The 13,519-nt window shown below is 39.1% G+C and overlaps 1 long non-coding RNA gene across 1 annotated transcript; it reads left to right on the plus strand.

The window, feature by feature from the left end:
* Positions 1-1,707: 1,707 nt before the first annotated feature.
* On the plus strand, positions 1,708-12,331 carry LOC109308695. Its single transcript, XR_002100680.1, has 3 exons — positions 1,708-1,718; positions 11,111-11,118; positions 12,092-12,331. It is a non-coding gene; the product is annotated as an uncharacterized LOC109308695 (long non-coding RNA).
* Positions 12,332-13,519: the final 1,188 nt, after the last annotated feature.

The following is a 13,519-nucleotide window of genomic DNA, read 5'->3' on the forward strand; positions in this document are numbered from 1 at the left end:
TGTCTCACATTGTTAGAATGCCAGGCACATTGGGTTATTTTATTCCCTGAATTTGCCTTGAAATTCCTTTTGGTGGGGGCACCTCTAGTCATATAACCATAGCTGGAGTTTCTTAATCTAGGTAGTGATACCACAGGTTGTTCTGTTATGATGATAATCACCCTCTTTATTGACCTAGATGTGCAAAATAAGGTGCTAACATTATTTAAACTATAAATCAAATCCTTCTTTAATGAATATTTTATTAGAGAGGGTGCACAAATCATAAGTGGTATTGCATGTGTTCTTAAAAATTGCATTTGGATTTACTAGGGCTAGTTACAGGATTTGACCTGCTAGTTGAAACAGAAAAGCACTGACTTGAACTTTTGCCTAACCTTAAACTAATACTCTGAAGCCTGAAATAAGTTGTGTTCTTCTACTTGTGCCTCTGTCAGCACATATTGAGCCAGTTTTTTAACTAGTAGAAGTTGGTGATACTCTGTGGAAATCAATGGAATTTATATGTAGCACCTGTGAATCAGAAGCTGGGTATTTCCAATTTTAAGCACCTGGCCCTTGGAGAAGACTGTCTTCAGTATTTCTGCTGTTAGGTGCTACTCATAATGGAGATAGTATTTTGAAGCCCATTCCTAATTCTACATAAGCATGTTGAGCAAGGAGCTGCCTAGAGCTAATCAACAGGGAAATACTGAAGACCAGAATAAGTTTTGGGTCCTGTGCTACAGGCTTCTTGCTGAGAGCTGCAGAGAGATTCTTTGTTCACTCAGGATACACAGCCCTGTCCTGATGGTAGGTAGCTCTGGTCTTTTTTTCAAAATGGAACAGGGTTTTTTTTCTTCTTTTCTGTGTTTAGACCATTTGTCCTGAAAGAGAAGGACTGGGATTTAATTCTTTTCTCTGCCTGCGTGTTCTCACAGTTATGGATACAGCTTTTGGCCTTTGTCGCTGAAGTTAAGCATGCAAAATTAAATGAGGGTCTGAAGACTTAGGATTTTACTCATCTATACCTTTTGTCTTTCAGCTGTACTCTAATAAGTCTCTTATGACCCTCACTTCTTAACATATAGCATTTGTGGTACGTGGGCTTTGCTGCTGCTGCTACTGTTTGTTTGTTAAAAACCCCACATGCACAGCACTCATCCACCCCTCACCCCCTACCCCCATGATCCCTGAAAGATCCTAGAGATGATTATTTAGTTTTTTGCGAGGGTAAGGTTGAGCCAATTCTTCATAAATGTGTTCTTTAACATACAATTCAGAAGATGAGGAAGCCAGTTCTGACCTTATTACAGTTCTTAATCTGGTTTAACTCATGGATTTGGTACTCCTTGGGTGCATCTACATGTGCTGCTCTGGCACCATTGTTACTGTACCATCATGTAATACTTCCTTTTGGAAGTACTAAATGATGGCGGAGTAATGGCCTGTACTGTGCTGTGTGCGCCGTGCAGTTATTTTTTGGCACTACATCACTGTAGCAGAGCACTATAATGAGGAAGCGTATTCTTACAGTGGTGAAGCTGCTGGATAGACGCTTCTTGTCTATAGCCTTCTTTTTAGGACATCTTTAAATCATCTGTCTTTGTGCACCATCTCCTTGCAGCTCTGTTCAGCTTTGTTGTGACAAAAAGGTTGTGATTTCTTTGCCTGGACACCAAGATATCTTTCCCCAAAGGGCAAAGTAGTCCTGGACCTCAGCACCGGTTCAGCTGGAAGTGCACAGAAACATCATGATGCAGGTGTAGCTGGTAAAATAGCATGGATGCTATGTCACTATTGTGCATTGCTATGATGGCATAGGGTCGTGTGTAAATGTGCCCCTTTTCTCTGAAGTGAGAGAGACCATAGATTAACATCTTTTACAAGCAATATAAGATCAAATATTTTTACTCTGTTTTTGGATCGGTATTTACTTCAATCAGATTTTAACACTGGCTGCTTGATTTACTCTTGGGACTTGGGGAGAGGTAGGTGACTCTGGAGCTTCTCCCTGTGCCTCCGGGTAGGTAGTAAAATCTACTGGATTTTGGAGGTGGTCCCTTCTCTTGGTGGAAGAACGCTAAGGAAAACCTGCAAGAGAAACAATGCATCATACAAGTTCCCAAGGCCTAAGTCTGGAAATAGCTAGTGAAGGGCCTAATTACCTCCCACAACTGTGATAAGGAGATGGGAAAGAACAGTTGTTTGCTATATTACATAAGGTCATAGGGTTAGAGCACAGGGGAGGATGGGCCTGGATTCCTCTCTCGCCCCTTCCCAGAAGTGGCTTTGCTGGAGGTTATAGGATTAAGACCCACCAAATGGTGCAAGGGGAGCAAACAACTGTGCTTTCCTATCTCCTTATCACTTCCCTCACTTCTTTCCTACCTTCCCAGTACTGCTCGCTCTCTGTCTCTGTTGCTCTTCAATTATTTTCCTGTCACCCTGAACCACTGACAGGTCTCTCGCCCTTTTAGATTTTGAGGTCTGACTCTGAATTTTCCTGGAGACTGAGTCCATAAGTTAAACAGAAAGAAGGGGTCAAAGGGTGGCAAAAAGATGGTTATGCCAAGCCTGGGTATATCATCACAAACTGGGGGCTCCATTTGACAGATTGTCATAAATATTAAAAAAAAGTGAGATAAAATATTATTTTATTTTTATCTCTTTCATGTATTTCCCCCCTAGATGTTGTCTGAAATAGCAGACCTATTTGTTACCTCCACAGGATTGTGGGGTTAGGCCCATCAGGTAAACTATTAGTCCCCCTTAAACAGGGAGGCTACTGAGGAGGCAACAAGTGATTCACCCCTGATCTTTTAATCATGTGCGCCAAGGAGAGTAATAGTCAAAGGTTAATAGCTAGTGTGCCAAGAGGAGACACTAAGCAGAGCACACTGGACAGTGCTCCCTGGCCCTTAAACAAATGTCTGCAATACCAGGGAGCTGAACTTGATAGCTTGGGAGGCCCCTTCCCATTTATGTTTCTATGACTTCACAATGTGGTCATTAATCATGTGGAGGTGGACTGAATTAAAAATTCTGCTGCTACAGGTTTCAGTAAAACACCCTATTCTGAGTAATGATTTTTGCCAGTAATAAGCTTATTGATAACTGATCATATATTTGCTAGTAAAATATCTTACCTGAAAACGATTGCCTAAGAAAGGGAAAAACAGTGTGGTGGTGTTATTTGGCATCATTAAAGGCAAATACTGTAACAGATGCATCATGCAGCACATGAAAGGAAATCACCTGTACATAAGCTGATCCTCTCCCTTGGCCATACATACTGGCTTGTTGTTTGATCTCTTTTCTAGAAAAGTCACCTTGTTCAAGCAAATGCCAATATTTTTCTCTTTCCTTTGCATGCTCAGAGTTTTTGTCCTGCTCTATGACTGTGTTTGGAATAGTTTCAACAAGATTAGGGTGGGGAAAAATATTATCAATTAAAAACTATTTCATATCCTTGAAATACTTGCTGAATTTTTTTTTTTTTTTTTTAATGTTTTCTACCCAAGTTCCTAACAAAACTTGGCATCAAACTCTTTGAATTCTGTTTTTCAGACAAAGTCTTAGTCTCACTACGTGGCAAGACAGAGCTAGGAAAGTACTAAAATAAATGTGGTTTTCACAATTTCTTGGGGAACTGTTTGAAGCACCTGCCACCCCGCCCCCCCATCTGTTTTTGGGAAATGGAATGTCAAGGTCACCTCCAAATGCTGCAAGATGGATTTGTGAGAGATGAACTGTTTTTTTTCTTAGGGGTAACTTTCTTTCTCCACTAAGCATAAAGTATTGAATATTGTTGGTGATTTTATTTAAAAAAAACCAAACAAACAAACCTGGGGTTTATTTCAGGTTTGTAGTTTTGTCCAACCTGTTCTTCAGTGAGAGCTGAACTAATCGTTTTGGAGCAGTGGGTCAAAGGTAAAGAGTTGGTGATTTGACTGCAGCGTATATCTCTCTGGCTTCTGAGGTTGAACAGTAGTTTGAATTTTGCTTTTGATTGTAATGTTCATAGAGCAAAGACTATTCTTTAGCTCTGTGTTAGCTATAAAGTTTAGTACACGTTTTCGAGGTCTAACTTTTTATAGCTGTTTGGAGCTGTTTGATTGATACTTTGCATATGTAACTGGTCTCAAGATTATTGTGTAATTAACCAGTTAATTGTGTGATACCTGTAACATGCAGAGTGGGCTTTTGAAATATTAATTATTCACTTTGACTCTGAATGAGGATTTCCCCTCTTTTTAGTTTGAGTTTTTTGCCAAACAAAACACTTGAGGGCGAGTCATTCCCATTAAAATAATTTGGACTTAGGTAATAGATTTAAGTGGAGCTGTTGTTTGACCTGTGGTCACTGAGCCCAGATAAATGTTCTGATTGAATACATAATATTCAGTGCCCCTGGCCTAATAGGTAGAGTCATGGGGAAAAGAGATGTATGCAAGACCAATCATCAAACCATTTTTAGCTGCTTTTTAGGGTAGGAGAGACTTTAGGGTCTTTCTATGCAAATGGAAACTATTTTGATTTCTATTTTCATAGAAATATAATCAATCTGAGGTTTATTAATAATAATAATATTTTTAAACATGCAAATTTTGGTGCTTGGGACAATCCCAAGAAAGTCCATCCCTCCCATGTGAATTCTGCATGTTTACCCTCACTGATATCTTTTCTTCTAAGCTACTTGTTCTACTGCCTACCTGCTTTTCCCATTATCCTGCTTAAACTTTTAGTGCAAAGAAAGGAAGCTCTGAAGTTAAGCAGTAGCATTTATGAAGTCAGATAAAGGTTCCTGTTAACCTTAAGAAGAAAAATGTGGTAATATCTACATCTCAGCAACCACAATGAAGCTGAGTATATGAGTATATTTATGTCCAATATGCAGTTGCACAGTAATCATCATAGTCTTGGTCACTTATTGTCAAAAGTAGCCACAGACTAACAAATGTGCTGTTGTAATATTCCTGACTCCTGGATTAGCAAAATAAACTACTAAAGGGATTTAAATGGGCCACATTTGTGTCTTGATGCATACAGTGGCAGCTTTTTGAAAAGAAGATTTAAAAAAGTATGAGAGGTATACAGCTGTTTCCTGTTGGCTATCCAGTTTTCTTCTGTAAGCTGTCAACCAGCATTTATAGCCTGATGGATCTGGCCCTTATTTTGCTGCAAGATATAGCCCAGTGATAATGGACAGTGCAGTAACAGCAGAAATCGTTGCACTAGTCTGCCAACAGTTTGGTTGATGAACCAGAAGTTCCTACAAGAACCTGCCCTGGAAGACTGGGACTAACAAAAGTGCCTGTGGCCAACATTTTCTTTGTGCTGTTTTTTATATTTGACACTTTGGAGGCTGAGCTTTGTAACAGACCATTAGCTTTTGGCTCGGGGCTGCTGAGATGAGACTTTACCAAGATGTAGAACAAACACAAAACTTGTGTGAGAGAGAACTTGAAATGACAGGGTTGTTGAATTAGCATTAGCTCCTGTTGCATGCTGAGCTGGCTTCTTATTATGGAGGAAAATGAAATCTGCAGAAGACAATGCTCAGCATGCCCTACATGCAGAAAGTTATTCCAAAAAAAATGTTCTTTAGTTTTCTTTCTCACTTAGTATGGATTAAATTGTTCTTGCCTTACTCATTTGACTATTCTTATTGATTTTCAACAAGGTTACTCAATGGATTACACAAATAAAATAAAAAAAGTAAGCAACCTTATCAATAAAAGAATAAATAACTTTTTCATTGCGTTACTTCTTAGCATTGACCAGTACTATTAACTACCTGAAGGGCTACACTCTAAGATGGTATAGAAATTGAAAGGATTGCAGTTCTGTCATAAATGTTTTGTGAATTTTAGTGATTTTTGCAGAGCTGCTATTGTAAGCAATAGATAATGTGTAAGTATTTTCTTTAAAATGGGGGTGTAGGCTATGCTGGCTACTGTGAAACTTTCTCATCCTCTGGCTTAGACTAAACATGGCCAGATATGATCAACAAACAGGGAACTTGGAGAAAGGGAGAGAAATAATAGCAATTCATCACCTCACTGCTTTAATTCAGCACAGCAAAGCATTAGTGTTTTGCCCATTTTTACCAGGTATCTTACAAAGAATGAGTGGAGCTGCTATTGTTTGTGTTGTCACAAAATTGTTCACTTACCTCCATGTTTTTCGGTAGCTCTGGTGGATAATCAATCATTTAAAACAGTGTATGATGGCTGGCAGCTGACAGCACCCTATGCCAGCTGCCAGATTTTTTTTAAATTTATTTATTTTTTTTTTAAGCAGGTGCTTTTAAGACTTAAAAATACGCGTGACTGAATGTTACCTAACATTTGTACTTTTCATAGTAACTTTTGTTTGTTTTAAACCAAACGCTTATCAAGGGGCATGCAAAACTGGTATTCAGCCTTTTTTCTAGGGTTGCACTGGAAGTTTCTAAATGTAGTCTCCTGTTCTGGAATATCGATGCTAAAGGCACGTGTTCTGTTGGTGGCACGGCAGCATTCCCCTCTGAGTTTTGAATGAGATTGGATAGAGAGCTTTATAAACTAAAATGAAAAATATTGACCATGTCACAATCAACACTTAGCATGGCATGTTTAAGTATTGTCATATGGCTGTCAGCGGAGTGACTAATATTACTTAATCATAGAACCGATAGACTTCAGATAATTTGGAATTCCTTGCCTCATTGTCTTTATCGGTGCTATGGCAAATTATTTTTCTACTGCATATCTACCAAGAATGTCTGCCCTTGACAAAACAGCATCTATGGTGCAGATTTTTATGTGCCACCTCTAATATTTCCATATAAAGTGCTGTAGCTACATGTTTTATGATGTTCTGTTTTGGTGATGTGACCAGGGGGAGGGGGTATTTGACTGGAAATTGCTTTCCCTTGCTGGTATATATTCCATCATTTGGCCAATATTTTATGGAACTGATGCAAACAGAATACTTTCATGTTTCTGCAGGGTCACTTGCAATTTTCTTTTCTCTCTTTTTTACCCCTTTTCAGCTTTGTGTTGAAATTTATAGAGAACTGAATGCAAGAAGGTCCATATGACTACTAGACCATAGCAAAAGCTAGTTTTCTTCTGGAATGTTGGAAGGATAAATTGGATGGCCACAGCTGTAATTCTCTCATGAATGCAGCAGTCAACTACTGATGTTAGGCAAAAAGGTGACTTATTGAGCAGGGAGGGGATTTTTTTTCACAAAAACATACACTTAGAACACAAAAATATAAACCCAAGCCAGATAACACATTGTTATAATGTGTATCCTTATCCACACTCGGTATAAGATCAATTTTCATATTGATGTCCAGCTATACCGATGTTTTGCCACACTTTAAAATCATGAGTGGTGTTGATTTTGCATGGACTGAAGTTAGTTGTCATTTTCATTTAGGCGTAAAGTCTATTGCCATATTTTTTCATATGCAACACCACCCCCCAAATATAATACATATCTTGTTTTTTGGAAAGCAGAATGAGGGGAAAAAACAAAACAAAAAACCTTTATTGTTTTTCTCAAGGTATGGCTGCATAGAGAAGGGACAGTATGTAATCTTCAGCTGACTCTCCCTCTCGCTTCCCCCTTAAATAAAAGTTGGAACCCCAGATGTTGCTGAAGAGTAGTCTCTGAGGGTAGTTTGTGATTTGAAGCAAACCAAATAGTTTCCAAGGGTGTTTAAATGAGAGAGAGAGAAGAGGAGCAGTTAGCAGGCAGCAACATTGCCCTAAGAAAGGTTAGCTTGATTAGTAGACTATCAAGGCCATTGAAAAGAGGAGATGTTTATTAGCACTTCTGGCATGAAGAACAAGAAACCATTATATCAGTGAACTCTCTCACATTACTATTCAGGCATCTAACAGCTGCTATGCTGTGAAGCAGAATGTGTTGGATACAGTGGATCAAGTTATGCAGACTTTCCTTATGTTCATCTCCTACTGATCACAAACTTGATTAAGCTCACATGTCCTTCAGCTAGGAAGTGAGTTGTTCTAAGAGAGAAAAGCGCCAGAAATAGTTTCCTATCTTGGTTCTATATACCACACTTTGAGTTCATATTGTGCTATATACCACAGTAACACTTCATCTCCCTCAGTCTGGAGGATATTAAATATTGGCCTGGAATAAATTGTAATGATAACTACAGATGACAAAGTTAATGGCTGTAGCAACAATTCCTAGACCTATAGCACTCCCATGTCTTTTGCAGCTTCTGGAACATCACTCATACCTCAATAATAGATTCATAAGATTCTGTGTTTCCTTTTCTACTGCTCACTTACCACCAAGAAATTTCTTTTCAAAAGAACATTTCTTAAATGAAAGCATGTCTGGATTACTTATTCTTAATGCTGAGGATAGTTCATATCTTACATCTGCTTCTTTCCGTGGTTCTCAACAAACTACAGGAGGCCTCCAGACAATGCAGGCTTAGCATCTCGGAAGGAGACCATAATATTGCCTGCCAAACAGCATTCTTTCTCCAGTGCACAATTTGACTGCTCCCCATAACTGTGCATATCCCATTACTGATCCCCTGAAAGAATGTGATGTGTGTATTTATTAAGGAACCAGTTCAAAGTGTATTAGTTTTCCATTCCTTTCTCTCGGTGTTTTCCCTACCATAATGATTCCATTTCTTATTTTTTTTCTCCCTAAATTAGTGACTTTGGGATATTATGACCAGGCAGGTTTCCTCAAAGCACTTGAAGTCCTTGTGGCTGTAGTCCCTTAGCTGGTAAATCACTTCTATACACTGATACAGTGATGGACCTCTAGCAATTTTACCCTGCTTTGTTTGGTCATAGTTCGGGGGCTTCCTTTTGCAGGCATCTGCTATATTGATGGGATTGTGTGCACTTCAGGGGGTGACTGTACTACTTCAAGCAATAATTATAACATGTTGGTATCTTTTCCAAGAGACATTCCTCTTTTTCCTTACTATGTTTAACTTCAACTATTTCCCTGAATATTATAGTGGTGTGTGCTATTTGCTTACCCAGGCAAACAATCTTTTACGTGCAGTGGCACACTGGACATATTTGTCCTTTAATATACAAGATCTATCCTTTTTTCAGTACGTTGACAGTGGTTTTTAAACTTACTGCTTATTTTGCCACATGAAACAATATATTCTACCATAAGACATTTTGAGCTTACATCATACAGATGAATTTTAAAGGTTTGTAATGAGCCATATATCTTGTTACTGTTTCATTTGATTGGCATTGACAAGTTTACTGGAAGACATGATATTTACTCCAAGGTGCACAGTTAAAGACGCAATCATGCAGCTAGCTCCACGTGGATGGACTGTGCCTATGCAGAGCTTCGTTGACCTGATTTGTTAACATAGATCAGCTTGAAGAAGGAAGACTTCCCTTCATTGATACTATTCATGCGAGTTGTGGTATTTGAGTAATGAAAGAAAATGGGACATAATGGTTAACCTACAGGGAACTGTATAAGGGAGTAGGAGAAAGGAAGAAAGGTTTTGGTAAGATGTGTTTTATTAGTGTAGTGAACAGGCTGAAGCCTATATACTCATAAACCAGAGAAAAAGAATAGTGCCCACTGTTATGGCCAGTACTGAATAATGAACTTGGCATGTCCAGAACATATATTCTTAGAGTTTGAAATGCAGGAAAAGTCCAAAGCTGATGAAAGTCTCACATTTTCAGTGGGTCTGGTACAGATGGCAATATATCAGTCATTGACCAAAAGGTGACATAAGTAAGTGCTGAGTTTGAAAAGAGTCTGGAAAATGAGAAGCCTGAATATTCTTGGAAATCACAAAAGTATTTGGCGTGCCCTTTATAGCTAAGCAAATGAATGACATCCACTCAAGGCCATAGATGTGAAGGATTTTTACTTTTTTAACTTTTTCTTTTTGTTTGCACGCTTGCTTTTAATATGCTAATATATATAATGATTCATTTCAAACATTATAGTATTCACTTCGTAAAAAGTCAAAAAACTGACACCTCCTGTAGCTTTATATTATCACTTTTAGTCGCCTCTCAAAACCCAGAAATTACTAAAGTGAAGCAATTGTTATCTGACTGTATACCAGCTAACTACTTTAATCCAGTGAATATAATATGATCTGAAATGAGACCTTCTTCTGCCATAGATTTTTTTTTTGAATAATTACTGTCATATTGTAAGCCAACAAGAGTTATTCTCTGTTAACCACTTGAAAATAATATGCTGTACTTGCTGAAAAAATAAATCTGATTGTCCCCAAAAGCTCAATATTCTTTCTACAGCTGTACTTCAATATAACATTTGCTAGTAACCTGAGCAATTATTAATGGGTCGTCTTTTGTACCCAGCTTAGGAAATATCACCTAGCCTCAAATACCTGTCAGTATTTAATGTGCTCTTCACTGGCTTTGTCTCTGGTTCAGAACAGCCTACACAGACCTTGAGTCGTATGTCACTCTTAGTTTCTTGCATAAAAATGCAGAATAATGAAAGTGAAGTAAAAGTAGTTCCTTATGTCCCTTGATTTTTTTTTCTCACTCTTCTTTCACACTTCAGAATGTATAGATTTGCTTTTCCTTATCTTCAATATCTTTGTGTCTGCTCTTCACCCCCATACAGCCCATTATTAACAGATGACTTGATTTGATAGATGGGAATACTTGACACGAAGATAGAGGGAAGGCAAAATAACTTTGTCACTAGAGTTGGAATGGTCACAAGATGAGACAAGGGATGTATCTGTGACACATGGCAGATCCATGCTGCACTAGCTTTGTGCATACTAGTCTTGAACTAGAAGTTGTATATGTGCATATTGGGCACTTACAGATGGAATAAAAACCCCAGCGGTTTACTTTCAGTTCAGTGTGCCCCCACATCAAATGCAGAACATGCCCAGACAAGTTATCACATTAGCTTGAACCAGCTTGCCCAACATCTGCATAAATCGGATGCTTCAGTGGGGCTTTTTGGCACTTTTGTCTAATAGCTCATTGAATCGGCTATTAGATAAAAGCACCAAAAGGCCCTGTGAAAGCACCTGATTTATACAGATTCTGGGGAGTTGGGTTGAACTAATGTGCTGCTGCTTCCAGTAAAGTGCCAGTTTTGGGTGTGTTCCCCCCCTCCCCCCAGTCAGTGCCTTATCATACTAAGCATGGGTCAATAAGGTCTGATGAAGGAACTAACATGGATATTATTTCTAATTCACTAACCAGTTAGAAGAGAAAGTCTTCGAATGGCTTTGACTTGCACCTGACCAACATTCATTCAAAGGGGGCCAATGAGTAGCAGTTGACTTTGAGTGAGTGAAGGGCTCTTAAATGGGGGACTGTTAAAGAAGTCCAACTTTGAGTATAGCTGCTGACTATACCATACCCATGTTGTCTATAGCACTGGCACAGATGGTAGCAACCTATCACTTCCTGATGAATAGGTTGTTAAAGCAAGCATACAGTTTGTTTAGGGACCAGAAGAAATGTGAATATTCTTGAGCCTTAGAAGTGTGGTTTGAATCTCCACTCTAGTTAAGAACACTGATATTGTGGAAGTCACGCTCTGGTAGTTACTTGTAGACCATATGGTCTGTGCATCAAGAGAAATAGAGCAGGGAGGTAGGTATTTGGTCAGTTTGCACAGAATCCTTCCACATTTCTCAACCCTGGGGGCATTGAACATTAATGTAGTCCCCTTCCCCTTCTCCCCCCACACCTTTTGTGCTGTGAAAATCTTTTTAGGGTGTCTAAGGAACAATAGCCAACTGAGCTGTTACCTGGTGACAAAAGGAATTTGATCTCTACAGACCCAGGCTTTTTTTTTTTTTTTTTTTTTTAACTGGGAGCTAAATGCAGAAACCTATAATTGATGATACATCTCGAGTATTTTGTACATTAAGTTAACTGTGGGTTATGAGCACTAATGCAAAGTGCTCATAACTCACAAACCCACTTGGAATTACAGACTGTGTGCAGGCAAAACCAGAGGCATGTATTCATGACACTTTTTAAAATGGGCTAAATGCTTTTGCACCACTTAAATGGTGTTGGTGTTTCCAGGCCTTGGTGGCATACTGTGCATTTAATTCTAGTGTTACCTGTCAGCTCTGTCTTCCTGAGGGGAGGCCTGGCACCCAACTTGCTGGACTTGCAAAGGACTTTTTTTATTTTTCCTACCCCCCCCCCCCCAATGCACACACCTCATTTAACCAGGACTAAGCAGAAGAAAAGTTCACTAGGCATCTTGGGCCGTACATTTCCTGATCCCACTATGGGAGGCCTGTTTAAACTTGATTGACTAAAACTCGGTTGCCACTTTAGGGAATGCTGAGGCAAGAAACTGATTTAAAGAGGGTATGGGTGACATTTGAACAATGGTTAAGGGTTCATTACAGCATCCAGGCCACTGGAGCCCTCACCACAAATGTGGTCATACTTTTCCTGGGATGACTGGTGAAAGTCCTCCCCACAAAGTTTATGAACACTCCAATAATCCCCTTAAGTCTGTTAAAAGACTATAATAAAATCTGAGAGTTGTGCTAAACTGAGACTTGTCAACAACAGGCAAAATACAAAACCCCGATGCTGCAAGCATAGCTAAGGCATCTGAGAAGAAACAATGCAGTATCCCATCCAGTATATTTTTTATTCATAATAACTTCAAGCTGGCTCCTAAGTGTCTGGTTACTCCTTAACTTAATGCTTTTCCTAGTTGTTAATCAGTTTCTTGATGTTCCAGATCAGATAACCCCTTCTCACTGAAAAAGGTAATTAATTTAAATTTAAACTCTTTATATAACAGGATTTTCCCTGTCAATTATGGCTTGGGACCTCTTGATTTACACAGTTAAAAGAATGCTTTGAAGAGGCTAGACTCTTCAAAAAGCTGTAAAAGCAGCAAACAATGTGCTTCAAGAGAGAAATCTCTGACACCATCCACTGTTGTTCTTGAGAAGCTGGGAAAAACAGATGGTCTCCCTTCAAGGACTGTGCTGAAAACTTTATCTGTCAGCAAACAACCCAAGTGCCTTGGACTGGTGAGATCCCAGCTCGCGCGCTCTCTCTGTCTCCGTCGATTTTCTGAACCCGAATTGTGTTAGTTAAGCTTAAGCTAGGTTTCTCCAAATACTCAATTAAACCAGGGTAATATTGTAATTGTTTTGTTTGTTTTCCCTTGCATACCTAGTACTACTAGTACCATCATAAATTTCATATACTTAGCAATAAATAACTTGTTGAGTCAAACTGGTGGTAACCAGGTGTATTTTTCCTTCTCTACTTCCCCTTCTCCCACTTACTCTGCAGCAACGCTTCTTTTACCTAAGCCAAAGATTCCTGTGAAGCCCAAAATGCTGTAGGGTCTGCTCTTCAAGAGCCTACCATTACTAGGACAGTTAGGGCAAAAGATTGAGATGTGCTGAGTTTGAGACACATAAGGGGAATCAGCTTGTACAGGCTGATTGACCTAGTTTGGCTCAGACATGCCCTAATGAACTGAATGCTGGCCCATGAGGGTGTCA

The sequence above is a fragment of the Crocodylus porosus genome, unplaced genomic scaffold (assembly GCF_001723895.1).
Source record: "Crocodylus porosus isolate Cpor-Errol unplaced genomic scaffold, CroPor_comp1, whole genome shotgun sequence".
Classification (NCBI taxonomy): domain Eukaryota; kingdom Metazoa; phylum Chordata; order Crocodylia; family Crocodylidae; genus Crocodylus; species Crocodylus porosus.